Below are 13,853 nucleotides of genomic sequence, written 5' to 3' on the forward strand. Positions count from 1 at the left end.
CTCCCTTCTCTGTCTTTCGGATCCAGGAAAATTTCCCACGTTTTGGAACATGTACAAACACACAGTCTCATGCACCTTTGTTCAGGGATTCTAAGAAATGGAAAATCACAGTTGTTTTGAAATCACTGGTTAAAATCAGTGCCATAATGAAACGTTCAGTCGGCCATCTTGATTCAAAATGGCATCCAATGGAATCCAAACAGATGAAAACCTACTCCTTGATCTCAGGAACCATCGTGCACAATTTGGTTACAATATGGTAAGAAGTGTCCAAATGCAAAGCAGAAAGGCAAATAACTTTCCAAAAATACAGTAGGAAAGAAGAAGAAGAAGAAGAGTTTGGATTTGATATCCCGCCTTTCACTCCCTTTTTAAGGAGTCTCAAAGCGGCTAACATTCTCCTTTCCCTTCCTCCCCCACAACAAACACTCTGTGAGGTGAGTGGGGCTGAGAGACTTCAGAGAAGTGTGACTGGCCCAAGGTCACCCAGCAGCTGCATGTGGAGGAGCGGGGAAGCGAACCGTGTTCCCCAGATTACAAGACTACCGCTCTTAACCACACCAGTGTTTCCCAACCGGTGTTCCGCGGCACACGAGTGTGCCGTGAGACATCGGCTGGTGTGCCGCGAGATGCCTGGAGGGAGGCGGGCGAGTCGGGCGGCGAGAGGCGGGGCGGCGGCGGCGAGGAGAGGCCGCGCCTCCTGCTGCTGCCTGGCGCTCCTCCTCGCAGCCGGCAGCGCTGCCTGGGCGCCTCCGCGCGACTCTGCCTCGCTGGGTTTGGTCTCCCAGCAGAGACGGGTCACACGCGCCCCTCCCTCCCTCCCTCAGCCTGCGCGGAGGGAGAGCCAGAGAGAGGCATCGCTCCTGCGCTCCGAGGCGGATTGAGCGCAGCTGAGAGGAGCTGCCAAGGGAAAAAACTTTCACTTTTGTGCGTCCCTCCCGGCGTGACGCTGCGCGCTGACGTCACGGGGCGGGGCTTTAATGGTGGTGTGCCGCGAGATTTTTTTTCAGTAAACAGGTGTGCCGTTGCCCAAAAACGTTTGGGAAACACTGCACTACACCACACAGGTTCAGAAGCCCTCAAAAGAGGGGGAATCAGGGGAAGTCTGTGGAGTAGAGGGACAAGGAAAAGGTGTCCTTTATGCTTTCCTGAATTTATTCTTGCCATGAGATGCCTCCTCTTCCAGGCTGGCTAGAACCCTGAACAGAAATGATCGTATTGGAGACTGGAAATACACGCCGGTGTTGGGTTGTCAGCCCAACTTGTGTTCCTTGTTCAATGCAAGCATTCATGAAGGAAATGGCAATCCTGTCCCTCTTTATTCAAAAAGACTTTCCATGCCTTCTTGACTGGGAAGGTAAATACCTGAGTCCCTCAATTATAATATCTCTCTCTAGCTTATCAAGTGCATTGTCAACACATTTAGTACAAGTACAGAAGCGGGTGCCAAGTCATAGCCGTGGCAGGTCCTTGTATTAAAAGGAAGGGAAGGAACAAGGCAATGACGTTTTCCTGAAGTGACCACTTCAGCAACTGATTTCCCAGCCCCTAATCGAAGAGATTGTCCCAACCCTATGGACAGCTTGAGCGCAAACCAGAAGAACCAAAGGTAGTCTGTCCCATTTCATCACCTGAGGCGCTCTCTGGCTTGGTCATGTACACAGAATGGAAGATGACAGGATCCCCAAGGATGAGCTCCATATGGGCAGCTGGCTTCTAGCAGCAGACCTGTTGACAGACCAACTTTGCATTACAAAGTGTCTGCAAACATGACAACATTAACCCTGCCATATAGGAATCCCTCGCAGACAATCGCAGTGCCTGCAGACAGAAAACTCAGGTTGTGTACCCACAGAGTGACCAAAGAAGGAATGGCTGGGAGGAGCACAGAGAGAAGAAATGCCATGGTGCATCTGCCCCAGCTGCAACAAAACAAATCTCTCCCATATTGGTCTCTACAGCCACAGTAAGCACTGTAACTTTCCAACGGTTTGACTTTACCTTTACAATCTTCCAGGTCTCCCAAGACCGACAGGTGTCAGCAACAACAATGAACCACCGTCAGTGGATATAGGGACCATGCAGATGTCAAAATAGGTGTCAACACAAAACCAATGTCTATACAATACAAAACACATTTGACTGTATCCAGGGCAGTGAGGTCCTCAAACCATTGCAAAATAAACAATGGGCAGTTATCCTAAAGCCACCATAATGGCTTGCAAAATCCACTTTCATTGTCCAGCCACTGATCTGCATACTTCAGGAATATAGTTTAAAATAACACAAATATATGTTACTAACAACTTTAGACTCAAAGGACTGATAAGCCCATATCATGCCCCAAAAAGGCATTCTCAACATTACACCTCCAACATCTTCCTATAGAAACATTGTGGAGTCCAATATACTGAAATGTTATTTTTTTGCTGACTCAATCTCAGTTTCAAGTCTAAGGTATCCCAAGGTGCATAATTCTTTTGTAATTAATTAAATTATGGCATCGTGATTATGTTATTGTGCAAAATAAATGCCATGCAAATGGAGGAGACATCACCAATTGTGTATCGTTTGTGGGCCAAAAGCAGCAGCAATCGTATTTGCTGGGTTGATTTCTGGACATGGAACAAATAGAAGAAGAAGAAGAGTTTGGATTTGATATCCTGCTTTATCACTACCCTAAGGAGTCTCAAGGGACGCAGATGATGCTGTGGGTTAAACCACAGAGCCTAGGACTTGCTGATCAGGAGGTCAGCGGTTCGAATCCCCGTGACGGGGTGAGCTCCCATTGCTCGGTCCCTGCTCCTGCAAACCTAGCAGTTCAAAAGCATGTCTAAGTGCAAGTAGATAAATAGGCACCTCTCTGGCAGGAAGGTAAACGGTGTTTCCGTGCGCTGCTCTGGTTCGCCAGAAGCGGCTTAGTCGTGCTGGCCACATGACCCGGAAGCTGTACGCCGGCTCCCTCGGCCAATAAAGCGAGATGAGCGCCACAACCCCAGAGTCGGTCACGACTGGACCTGATGTTCAGGGGTCCCTTTACCTTTACCTTTAAGGAGTCTCAAAGCAGCTAACATTCTCCTTTCCCTTCCTCCCCCACAACAAACACTCTGTGAGGTGAGTGCGGCTGAGAGACTTCAGAGAAGTGTGACTAGCCCAAGGTCACCCAGCAGCTGTATGTGGAGGAGCGGGGAAGCGAACCCGGTTCACCAGATTATGAGTTTACCGCTCTCAACCACTACACCACAGTGGCTCTCAGCAAACACAGGTGGTTCTACTCCTGTTTCTGTCTGAATTTTCTGGCATCCATGTCACGTCGCCTTCCTGCTAACCTATTAGTGGGGGGAACATTAATAACTCTGCAGCCCCAGTTATTCAGGAGGCATGGGTGGAGGAAAGCAGTGATGGGACCAATAGTCATCACACCAAGACCAGATGAGAAAGAACGGGCTTGCACCAAGCCAATAATTATGCAGTTAAAATTTATCCCAGAGCAGAAGCTGGCATGGTCACTATCTGTGACTGCTCAGTCATATACTATCCAGGAGAGAGTTAACATTTGAGATCTAAAAATATAGAATTGTCGTTCAGAACAACTGACTCACTCCATGCAGGACTCTGAGCAATACGGCAATCAGATAATTTTCTTCTTCTTTTTGAATCAACAGTACTGCATTAACTAAATAAATATAGTATCTCATTTCAGGATATGCTTTATGGGTAATTGAAGATACCTGCCTTACGAAAGCTACTGCCAAATCATCTCTGACACGTTCGGTGAAATAAAAGTGCACACAAATAATTTAGAATATTATGATTGGCACAGAAACACCCTCTTCGAAGGGACAGCACTGATTAAAAATCCCATTTTAAATCCATGATTTATTCATTAATCAGCCTATCAATTATGCTAATTAGGGCTGCCAGTTTGAGTGAATCACAAAACAGCTAATTATATTTGGTTCCCTAAAACAGTAGCATACTTTTTTTAAAAAAAATACTGCCTCTGCTGCAGTGATTAATGAAGTTTTTGTGAGCGGGTGCAAACCGCAAGTGATTTTTAAAATAGCTAATCTGGGGGAAGAACAAAGGAATTGGTGAACCGTGTAAATCACACGAAGTGCATTTTCTTCCAGCTTGCCAAGGTCATGATGCAAGACAGTATTTGGCAGAGAGGTTGTATTGCTTTGCTGGAAAAGGGGCTTATCTGGTCTCTTTTGCATTGACTTTATTATGATAGATGACCGTAGGATCCATCATAGAATGTGCTGGTTCAGGGCATCACCTAATTCAACAGCCTATTTTAGATGTTCCTGTTTTAGATGTCACTGTTGCTGGATGATAGATTTGGGGGGGGGGGTGAGGAGACGGGGAAGTAGGATGACCCAGACTCTTCCATTCATTGTCACATGCAGCCGCAGCACCCTGCTGTCCGCGTGAAGAAAGCAGGATTGTACCCGCCCAGTCCCCACCATGGGATGCTGCGTGCTTCAGTCAGGCACAGCTGGAACATCTGCTCAGTGACCTCCACACAGGGAATGAAGCATTGTCGCCGATAAGCCTTTTCAAAGGCTTGAAGGTGGCACTGCGGAGCTGACATTTGCAACAGAACATGCTCCTTTGTCCAGCCTCTGGTTATATTGGTTTTGTGCAACAGTTCAAGCAGTGCTTGCGGAGAGCAGAAACAAGAATCCTAGAACTGGAAGGGATCCTGAGGGTCATCTAGACCGACCCCCTGGAAACTCAATTAAAGCATCCGTGACAGGTGGCCATCCAACCTCTGCTTAAAAACCTCCAAGGAAGGAGAGTTCTGCCATTTCATTTTTTAAGACATTCCAAATCATATGAAAGAAACTAGCATTTTGTATTTCCTGTCAATTACTTCCACACATGGCTTGTTCTGGAATATATTATTTAAAGAAGCCATGGAATGGTTTCTGGGGGAGTGTTTTTTTAATCAGCGGAGAGAGGGAGAGAGAAAAAGAAATCAATGGATCAACTTTAAAATAATAAAAATATCCCTTCCTCCTAAGTCTGATGAGTACTAATGCAATCTGGGCTCCTGGGAGAAATTAGACCTGACAAAACAGAATGAAAAATAGGTTTGTGTTGCCCGAGTAATAGACAGCTCAGCAGTTTGTTTTATGGTACATAGAGGCATAGATCTTGTCAAACTACGTCCCTTCGTTATTAAACACAGGGAATGGCAACTTTCCAGATATGCCAAAGTGAAGTAATTGCTTTAATTACATGAGAGTCTCTGCTATATTCCTTGAGAGCTCCACTGCCCACTACAGCTTCAGCTTTAATGAGAAGATGAATATTAAGCTTGGATGTTTTGAAAACATTCTGTTAATTCTGCCTCAAACAGTCACATTCAAGTTAAACCAGACGTCGTTAAGGGTTGCATCCAACATGGAGATTCCTCCAAACAGGATTGTTGTTATTTCTGCATCTTGCTGTAAGTCCTACCATGAATCATTAAAGCACGCTCAGTCTAGGCCAGGTAGCGTCATTGGACTACATCTCCCAGGCTGGCTAGGGCTGATGAGAGTTGTAGTCCAACTGGAGGGCACCACATTGCCTATGCCCGATCCAGGGACTGGGGAGCGTCGCTTCTTTCCAGCAGTTACAGATTTGCCTTGTCTGGCCATGCTGACATTTAGCTATGGGCGCAGCCAGATTGCTAGACATGTTGAAAGCTTGCACAGTAGGTCAAAAGTATTAGCTGTGGACCATGAAGCCCATAGTTCAAATGTCAGCTGATCTGCAAACTCTCTGAGTGGCGTTAGGGGAAATCATTGTCTCCCGGCCCTCTGCCAGCCAGTGTCTCCCATTTGCAACATAAAACTGGCCAAGCTTCCAGAGCTGTAGCTTTCGAACTGGGCTAAAGATGGCATTTGGCACAATTCAAAGGTTCAAAGCATTTCTCATACATTATGGCAGGATTAATGTTGCATGCAGATAATAGAAATTACAGAAAAACTCATGCAACGAAGAATACACACACATGCAGACGGTGGCCATGGAGGGCTTTGACCATGAAATAAATACAATGGGCAACATCCATCCATTCCTGCAGATTGAAGTATGCGGGGGGTGATCCCCATAAAACTGCTAGCTAAGGAGGGTCTGGTGTGGTTTCACATTGGATGGGAAACCACATGCGGAGATCCCAGGAGGTTGGCAAAGTATTATTTTGCTTGCAGGCTCTTCATTCTATTGCATGTGGTAGATGAAAAACAGCAGCTGCATGTGGTAGATGGAAAACAGCAGCTTCCCCGGGCTCCTGCTTCGTGGGTGGTGTGACATCCCATAAAGCACTGGTATCCTGTCCTGGGTTGCTCCCCTGGTTCCCTGCCAGTCCACCACACACCCTTCAGAACCTTGACAGTCCCTGACATAGGTAAAAAGGTAAAGGTACCCCTGCCAGTACAGGCCAGTCGTGTCCGACTCTAGGGTTGTGCGCCCATCTCACTTAAGAGGCCGGGGGCCAGCGCTGTCCGGAGACACTTCCGGGTCACGTGGCCAGCGTGACGAAGCTGCTCTGGCGAGCCAGCACCAGCACAGCACACGGAAACGCCGTTTACCTTCCCGCTATAAAGCGGTACCTATTTATCTATTTGCACTTGGGGGTGCTTTCGAACTGCTAGGTGGGCAGGAGCTGGGACCGAAAGACGGGCGCTCACCCCGCCGCGGGGATTCGAACCGCCGACCATGCGATCGGCAAGTCCAAGGCGCTGAGGTTTTACCCACAGCGCCACCCGCGTCCCTAGTCCCTGACATACCACCTGCCAATCCCAGTGATTGTTCCTCCCTGTTCCCTTGTGTGTCTGAGAAGAACCCTGGGTCTTGAATACACATTAGTTTATGTATCAACCTAAGAACCAGAGGTTTTCAGTTCAAGTCCCCTGCTGGTGCCAATCCCCTTGGAATTCTGACTAACCATATTGCTAAAATGGAAACAGAAAGGGAGCCGAACTCCTTGAGCAGAAAGCAGCATTGAAGTCAAGGACTTTCAGGCAAGGAACATAATGAAAAAATTAATATATACAACAACAATTAAGCAATTATGCTTCAGAAGCAGAAACATGTGCCTTTGATTTGGTGGACACAATTCCACTTTGGTGTAATCAAATATAGAACATATTATGTTAATTAAGCTGTTTCAGTAAAGCAAGCAGGTGCTGATATTTGTACAACTGAATCTCAGCGTAAGTGCTCTTCCATAATTGCTATCGCACACCTGCAGCAATAATGCTTAAATAATCATGCATGAGCATGTTTGTATAATTATACTTTCAGCAAAATCCATAGTTGTTTATAGGAAAAGATAGCTCATATCTCTTTACATTAACACTACTGCAATCTATCCTTCACATAAGTACAAGTTGCCTGGCAACTTAACTCACGCATCGGGGTACCCAAACTGTTAAAATAGTTCCCCATCACCTAGAAACCTTGAATTTGGTCTAGGTACAGGACAGGTCACATTGATTACTAGAAAAGGCCAAAAGCAGAACATTTACAAATCTGAAGAAGTAGCAAAAATATACAGGAAAGTCCCTAAGGGCATGAAATCCCTCCTACCGCAAAGGGACTGAGCATGCTCATTGGACACAGAAATTCAATCCTTTGACATCACTAAAAAAAGAGAGGACATACTATTTTGCTCTCCCTTTTTAGGGTTCTTTATCTTCAAAGCCAGATTCAGATCACACAGCCCTTCAAAGTGAGGGGTGCCCTTAGTCAGAGGACTGCCCTCTGTAAAGTGGGACACATCTACAAAATCTTTGATGCAGACTGCTGCTGACCCCTGTGCCTCAGATTCTGAAAACAGGGGGTCTGTTAAGACACGGTATGAGCAAAATATATTTCAAGCAAAAGAACAAAGCTTCTTTGGTGTGTGAGTTTTAAAACTATTTTATCAGCCTCGAAAGCTCAGATAGCACAAAATATATCATTCCTTGGGGGCTCTTTCACGGGAAAGAAAGCCCAAGTAAGACAAATGAGCTCCCAGCCTTCAGCTCTGAACTGCCAATATACAGGTGATGTCAACCTGTGAGGTTGAAAGTCATGGATTTCATTATTGCAGCACATTAAGGCCAAGAGAAAAATCTAATTTGCTGCTGCATCAGTGACTCTGTGCTATAATCAAATGAAGGGGTGGGGGGGGACATTAGTGCAACATATTAAAATGGAAGCATAGGGAAGAAGGGAGCGATTAAAAAAAATCAGCTCTCATTTTGCTGAACACCTCAATTTCTTTTGTCCACAAGACTGTAAAAGAGCCTTTATAGATATATTTCCCTTATTTCACATGCTCAGCTTGCAAGAATTTTGCTGTCCAAGAGAGATTCTGAGATTGCTTGGTCTGGGTGTATTTACCATCAGAAGGTTACAAGAAACATGTAAACTTGCACGCAGCTGGAAAAGCTGCCTATATGTGGTTGCACTAGGTATGTTCTTCAGGGATGAAAGGTTCTCGGTTTATCCACCATCTGTATTCTTGCTACAGATGGAGAGTTGTATCCAACACAATTCTGTGTGAAGCAAACCCATGGAAGTGAATGGACCTAAGTTCACCATGTGCATTAAGTCCAATGGGTCTACTCTGAGGAACACCAAAACTGTAGACAATCCTTAGGCTCTAAGTAGCTTTGATGTAAGCCACAGAATATTGAAGGTAAATGTAGGTGCAAGGTCCAAACTCTGATGGGGGCATGTTGGAGAACCCCCATTGGGGTTGCCGTCTAAACTGGGGAGGGCAGGTGTCTGTTGTCTGCATCCGGAGGAAAGCCTTTAAATGGGGAACCTTGGGAGCTGCGCTTCTTGGGGCCACCCAAAAACAATGTTGCAGGAAGACCTTGTGTAGGGAGACCACAAAAGCCCCTTCACCCGCAGAGATCTCATCAATAAAGATGCCTCTGCTATGTTGTAAGACAACCACAACATGGTTGTATTGGTCAGAGACCAAACTTTGCTTCACCATGTCTTCAGTGTAGCCAAAGATGGTGTGGATGCGGCAGAAGAGATGCAGAATTTGGCCTTGGGGGACTCTCTGCTGTTAGTAGAAGGACACTTTCCTCTGGGAGAAACAGTTTTGAAGGACACAAAGCCCAACTCTCGGCAGAAACCAAGCCAGAGCCTCCTTGCTGCACCCATTTCCTCCTGCGTCAGTCCCCCTCACCTCAATATAGATAGATCCCACTGCTTGTGGCATTCTGGCAAACTCCTTGTTCTTGAGAGCAGCGGTGATGTTTTCCACCATGGGAGGAATCCACCAGTATCACTTTCAGGGACACATTCCTATCCCATGCCTTGAGCTCTGTTTGCTAGACCATTAGAAGGTCACTGTGTTCTTCCTCTTACCTCACCATGGCAGACAACCCCTGGCTGAAATTCTCCGGGCAGAAAAATTGGTCTATGATGGCTGTCTCTAGATTCTCTCCAGTGGTGCTGAGAAGGATCTGCAGTAGTCCCTTAGCTTCTCTGTATTCAAGGAAGGCCAGTATTACTAGGTGGGTCGTTGCCACAGCCTTTGGGAATCAGGACCCCTTATCTGGAAAAAAAAGAAAAAGAAAAAAGAGCTGCTCTCAGCAGGATAGCATCAAAAGATCCTGGTTTTCTGTACTGTTTGGTATTTGATTATTGTAAGACAGAACACCAAGAACCAAAGTGGAAAACCATGTTTACGAGGCTTCCCCAGAAGTTGACATTTTCAGAAATTGTGAATTATGCAGATCTGCCTTGACATGCAAACAGGATCAAATTCCTTCCCCATCCTTGCTCCCTAGTAGCCGCCTGAAGGAGAGCCTCCCTTGGAAAACCAACTGGACTGGAAACTCCCAGAGGCTGAAGGGGAAAAGGACTCTATTGGCTGCTTTGCAACACACTACTCACCTGAGGAATTCCTGGTCATAGGGGAAGTTGACAAGCATTCCCAGGTGAGCGATCAGCAGCTGTGGGAAGTGCTGGCGCACAGCTGCATTATATTCCTCCATCCTGAGGATGGCGTGCAACAGGCTGGTCAGATGTTGCTGGGAGAGAGAGAGGTGCAAGTCACTTTCCCTGCTTTTATGCTGAATACAGAAACCCCTAGATATTACGCTGGGGAGAAGGAAACCAGAAAGCAGGTGGTTTGTCCTTACCACTGCGGTGGCAGATTCCGCCAAGGGGCTTTGGTACGGTTGCTCGGCCCACAGATGGAGTAGTTGTTATTAGTCGGCCGATGCAAAAACCTCCTGCCATATTCTCTCGCAGTCACTGTGAATGCAGATTCAAGTCTTCTGCTTGCTGCCATGCTACAGAGAGAAGAAATCGCTCTTTCTTTTGAAGGACCTATTCATGGCTATGGTACCACGGCAGGAGCCCCTCAAAACCTCTGTCTGTTGCCACGAGGCAGCAAAAAAGAAGGGGAAGAAGAGGAAGAAATTTGGAGACATGCTCCTGACACTGTGGGAGGTATTCAATCACTTTCTCCAGGTGATGGCAAGCTCTAATGGAGAAAGCGCAGACAGCCACATTTCTGCCCTCTACTGCCCCTGGGTGATCTTGTAGAAGGCCTCCAGCAGCACCTCCACCTGTCAGAGAAGAAGGAGTGGATTACATATGTGGGAATAAGCTTAGGTCTATGTTCTCTGGAGAGGGACGTGGGTGGCGCTGTGGGTTAAACCACAGAGCCTAGGACTTGTCGATCAGAAGGTCAGCGGTTCGAATCCCCGTGATGGGGTGAGCTCCTGTTGCTCGGTCCCTGCTCCTGCTCACCTAGCAGATCGAAAGCACACCAGTGCAAGTAGATACATAGGTACCACTGTGGCGGGAAGGTAAACAGCGTTTCCGTGTGCTGCTCTGGTTTGCCAGAAGCGGCTTAGTCATGCTGGCCACATGACCCAGCTGTACGCTGGCTCCCTCGGTCAATAAAGCAAGATGAGCGCCGCAACCCCAGAGTCGGCCATGACTGGGCCTAATGGTCAGGGGTCCCTTTACCTTTACGTTCTCTGGAAACGTGGTAGTAACATAGACTTCCAAATACACGAATGTGTGACAGGTTCAGAGTTCTCCCATGCCAGAGTTCAAAAGGTGTGCATTTAGCTCCCTTTGCTGGCAGACTGTTCTGGAGATACACCACAGTTATTGTTGCTGCTGCTTCTCCCCCACATGCTTTGGGGTAGAAATGCATCCTTTAACATGCACCTTGTCATCTTCATGATGGATCTGAACTTTCTTCGGCATCGGTCGCTGTGATGTTTGGGTTGAAGAAAGCTTTTGAAGCTCCCAAATGATTGACCAGGAGGGAGAGAACATGCCAGTTGGGCATGTGTCTCTGCCAGGGTCCTACTCGAGTGTAGGCTGAACTCCTGACAATTATATCAAATAAAAACAAAGGAACAAAATATTAGGGGAGTTAAAAGGCTGAAACAGGCTTGACATCCACTTGGTTGGAAAGTTGTTTTGGTCTCTTTCTCCCCACCCCATCCCTCCATTCATACTATCACTGAATGGATTAACTATAAGGTATTCCATTCTAGATTAAAAATGAGCTCGTACATTCAAACATCATTAAGAATAATACTTGTTAGTTTCCACTTGGCATTCCTACTTATGTGGCTGAGTAAGATTTACTCAAATCCAGTTAACAATTATATAGTTAAAACAATAGGCATCTATGATGAAATACTATATTTTCTCTCTCTCTCCCCACACATACCCCCATTGCAGGAGGCTGACTAGACAACCCTCATGATTAGTCCCAACTCTACCATACTATGATATGATGAAATACTACACTACACTGTTTGTTTGTGTGTGTGTGTGTGTGTGTGTGTGTGTGTGTTTATTTTATAAAATTTATATACTGCTTGATTGTTAAAACCCCCAAAGTGGTTTACAAAAGACAAGCCAGTTAAAGCAAGAAAAAATTACAACCCTACTTTAAAATGTACAAAAGTAAAAATACTAAAACTGATTTAAATTACCTCAGCTTTCTAAGCATCTGGGTAGGTTTGTCTAAATAAGAATGTTTTTAAACCAGGGCAGAAAAGAGTACTGTGAACATATGTGTGTGCGCGTATACAGATGTGTGCCCTTCTCAAACTTGAATCCCCAGATGTTGTTGCACTACAACTCCCATCGTCCCTAGCTACTAGGACCAGTGGTCAGGGGTGATGGGAGTTGTAGCTCAACAACACCTGAAAGCTGACATGTGGGGCTGGTATATACCAGGTTTCCCTGCCCCTTTGAGCCACTGGGAGCCAGCTAGGAGCACCCATGAATATCTTTCTCTCTCCCCACCCCCCCAGCTGGGAGCCAGCTAGCAGTGCCCATTTCTCTCTCTCTCTCTCCCCATCCCCAGCCCAGGCAGCCCCGGCGCACTCCGATGGGCGGCTGAGAGGAGAGGAGAGGGCTGCCCCAGAGGGGGGAAGGGGAAGGGAGCTTTGGCCACCAAGCACCGCTAGAGTAATAATAATCAAACTATAGTACAAAGTTGATATCCATTATGTAGAGATATAAATGAGCCCTCTCCCAGATTCACATATGCATATAGTAGAAGGAATGCTCTGTTCAAAATAATATTCAATCGACTGCAGTACAGAAACCTAAATTTTCCTTTCCAGCATTCATTCTCCCCTTCCAAAAACTTGTGCAAAGCTCAGCCCTTTCTTTGACTTTGGATCGCTTTGTCAAACTTGGTGATGCCGTTAATCTACATTCTAGAGTTAAGTCCACTGGACATGGCAATGTCCACTTACCTCCAGGAGTCTTTTGGACGCCATCTTCTAACGTAGTGACTGAGCGAAGGTCACTAGAGCCAACCTGGAGATGCTGAGGATACGGGAACCTCAGTTCAAACGGTCACAAGCTTCGTTGCTAGGCAACAGCCGTTAATAACATGGAATGCATAGCCATCATGCCAAGGTTCTAGGTGAATCAGTGTGGCCTAGCGGTTAGAACAATGTTAATTCCATACAATTCAAGGGTGGTGGTATATATTTTCTTTTAAATACGCAGTTTTTCTTATTATTTTTATCCTGCTTTTCAGACAGATGTTGTCTCCTAAAGCAGCTGACACTGATTTTTTTTTCCAAAGGTGAGCAAGTCCTGTCTTCAGATTATGGAAACTCAAAAAGGCAAGACACCCAATGGAAGGGATGTGGAAGAACAAGGCATATTTTGCAAGGTCCGAGGAAAGACCTGAGATATGTCCACAGGCAAGTCATGTCCTGCTGGGGCCAAGCAGACCTTCCCCACCCTGTTGTAAACAAAAATCTGCCCTTTTCCCTTATGGGGTATCCAAGAGTCCTTACATAGGTTCCCTATTGGTAGGAGAAAATAACAGAGGCCAACCAGAGAATATTGAAAAGCAAAGCAGCTATTAAGCCTGATCTTTATTGATCTGTTGCAACAGGGTCCTCACTCACCACACGCAGGAGAGAGGAGGAACCCAGAACAAAAGTGTACCTGCCCTTATGTGGACATTTAAAATTCCCTCCCTGGAGTCCAAGACCACCCCCAGAAGCATCACACATACATCACAGAAAGGGTGGTCTACAGCAGAAATCTGAGTGCTTTGTTTACCTCCTGTCTGCCAGGTTACCTGTTTAATGGTCACTTGATTGGATTGCCTGGGGAGCCTGGCCAGTCTTTTGTAATGATAATTCCTTAGTCACAGGTTCACACCCTATTCGTATCTTAAATGTGCCCTTAAGACAGGATTTGTGAAGAAAAAGACAATGGGGAGGCTTCTCCATCTTCCTCTGACCTTGCAGAGAAAACACTTGGTCAGCCTGGGAATCAAAAATGGTTTCAGGTCGGTCTTCCTGTGCTGATCTATGTATGTGCTTGGTTGGTACACT

The 13,853-nt window shown here is 46.2% G+C and overlaps 1 long non-coding RNA gene across 2 annotated transcripts; it reads right to left on the bottom strand.

Moving 5' to 3' along the window:
• Positions 1 to 1,916: 1,916 nt before the first annotated feature.
• LOC310714456 lies at positions 1,917 to 10,941 on the bottom strand. 2 transcript variants are annotated; one of them, XR_014529787.1, is made up of 4 exons: positions 10,149 to 10,941; positions 9,901 to 10,037; positions 9,370 to 9,559; positions 1,917 to 2,118 (listed from the first exon to the last, which is right to left on the bottom strand). It is a non-coding gene; the product is annotated as an uncharacterized lncRNA (long non-coding RNA). The 2 variants fall into 2 exon arrangements; XR_014529788.1 differs by lacking the exon at positions 1,917 to 2,118 and having other exon boundaries at positions 6,788 to 9,559; positions 10,149 to 10,939.
• Between the last annotated feature and the right edge of the window lie 2,912 nt (positions 10,942 to 13,853).

Source organism: Podarcis liolepis, assembly GCF_965112155.1.
Source record: "Podarcis liolepis genome assembly, chromosome: 8".
NCBI lineage: Eukaryota > Metazoa > Chordata > Lepidosauria > Squamata > Lacertidae > Podarcis > Podarcis liolepis.